The sequence below is a fragment of the Penaeus japonicus genome, unplaced genomic scaffold (genome assembly GCF_977035675.1).
Source record: "Penaeus japonicus unplaced genomic scaffold, GWHDUDI00000001_assembly GWHDUDI00000029, whole genome shotgun sequence".
NCBI lineage: Eukaryota > Metazoa > Arthropoda > Malacostraca > Decapoda > Penaeidae > Penaeus > Penaeus japonicus.
In genome coordinates, this window is record NW_028234431.1 from 28,395,663 (window position 1) to 28,398,105 (window position 2,443).

Here is a 2,443-nt window from a genome sequence, read left to right on the forward strand (position 1 = left end):
GATAAATAAGAAATAGATAATAATAATAATCCCATAAGTAATGATCATATAATATAAGTAATAATAATAAGTAATATAATAATATAAGTAATAATGAGGATGATAATAATAATAATAATAATAATAATAGTAATAATCATGATAATAATCATAATGATGATAATTATGATGATAATAATATTAACGATAATAGTAAATAAGAAATAAAAAAAACATGATAAATAGTATCATAATAACCAACGAATAGATAAGAATCATATAAAATAAAGTGATAAAAATTGCAAAACGATATAAACACAAAAGAATCGAATCAAAACGAATGCAAATACTCATTCATCAAAACAAGATTAACACGGAGAGAATAAAAATCCAAGGGGAAAGCGATCGTATGTGTTTTTTTTTATTTCTTTTTTTTGGGGGGGGGGGGAGTGGGAGGGTGTCTTTTTTTTTAGTTTAACTTTGCAATTATCCATATCTCTCCCCCTCTCTCTTTTCTCTCCTTCATTCTGTCAACGCCAATTATACCTGTAATTGCTCGGTAACCCCCCCCCCGTAATCCATACTCTAATTCCTTATTCTCTGACTATCTATCTCCATTGCCACTCCTAATTCTCATATCTCCTCCACTTTCTTTTTCATCTCTGCTCCTTCCCATAATCAACTTTACTTATCTTCCTCACTTCTCCGTTTCTTTTCCTTCTTTTCGTCTTTCCGCCTATCATCAAAACCCTCCACCCTCCCCCCCTTTTACTCCCCCCCCCTCTCCCCTTCTCCCCGTATACTCAAAAGAAAATTACTGGTTTTGTTTTTATTTCATCTCTTAATTTTTTTAAAACCATACCAACTCTCAAACTCTCTCTCCTCTCTCTCTCTCTCTCTCTCTCTCTCTTCTCTCTTCTATCTATATACTATATATATATATTTATATAATTAATATATATATTATATTTATATATAGTTATAAGATATGTATATATATATATATATATATATATATATCTGTCTATCTCTCTATCTATCTATCAATCTATCTAACTCCTTCCCTCCCTCCCTCCCCCCCCCTCCCCCCTCCCCACCACACCTCACATGGCTTGCTCGGTTCCCACAATAACAAAGGAGACGCCCCGCGACTTTCTGCTTTTTCTTTTTTTCTTTTCTTTTTTCATTTATTATTATCATCGGCATGTGGGAGCTACGAGGGGAGGCGAGGGAGGGGAGGGAAGGGAAGGGATGGGTGGGGAGGGGAGGGGATGGGAGGGCATGGAGGGGAGGGGAGGGAAAGGGAGGGAAAGGGAGGGGAGGGTGGGATGGGATGGGAGGGGATGGGATGGGAGGGGAGGGGAGGGGAGGGACGGGAGGCGAGGGGAGGGGAGGGAAAAGGAGGGGAGGGAAGAGGAAAGGAGGGGAAGGGAGGGGGGGAAGGAGGGAAGAGGAGAGGAGGAAAAGGGAGGGAGGGGAGGGGAGGGGAGAGGAGGGGGGAAAGGAGGGAAGAGGAGAGGAGGGGAAGGGAAGGGAGAGGAGGGGAGGGGAGGGGAGGGGAAGGAAGGGCATGGAGGGGAGGGTAGGGGAGGTGAGGTGGGGAAAGGAGGGAAGAGGAAAGGAGGGAAAAGGAGGAAAGGAGGGGAAGGGCGGGGAGGGGAGGGGAGGGACGGGAGGGGAAGGAAAAGGAGGGAAGGGAAGGGTTAGGGAGGGGAGAGAAGGGGGAGGGGAGAGAAGAGAAGAGGATATGGGAGGGAAAGGGAAGTGAGGGCAAGGGAGGAGCAGGGTGACAGGGCATGGAAGCAAATACGGTCTTATCACATTGGTTTTATCGGGAGCGCAAGGGGTGAGGGAAGAGGGGAGAGGGGAGAGGGGAGGGAATGGGGGTTGCACGAGGTGTGTCTGTGTGTGTCCCACCCCCCCCCCCCCACCAGCCTGCCCCTCTCATCTCCCCAAGTCTATCGGAGCGGGGGAGAGGGAGTTCGAGGGGAGATGGACGCGCGCGCTCGCGCGCAGGTGTTGAACCGATGAGGGAAAGTTGTGGGTTATACCTAGGGGAGGGAGGAGGGGGAATGGAGGGGTGCAGCTGTCATGGGACTGTGACATCAATTCCTTTCAAAAGAATGAACAGACAGATAGGAGAGACATACACACATGTAAGCATAAACAGTCACACACACATACATATACATAAAATGTATATATGCATGTGTCCATATATATGTGTATATATATATATATATATATATTATATATATATTATTTTAAATACAATAAAATATCTATATTATCTGTGTGTGTGACTGTGTGAGTGTGTGTGTGTGTGTGTGTGTGTGTGGTGTGGTGTGTGTGTGTGTGTGTGTGTGTGTGTAACGTGCTGTCCCGTCGCCCGATGCTGTGTGTGTGTTGTGTGTGTGTGTGTTTGCGCGCGCGTGTGTGTGTGTGTGTGTTCTGTGTGTGTGTG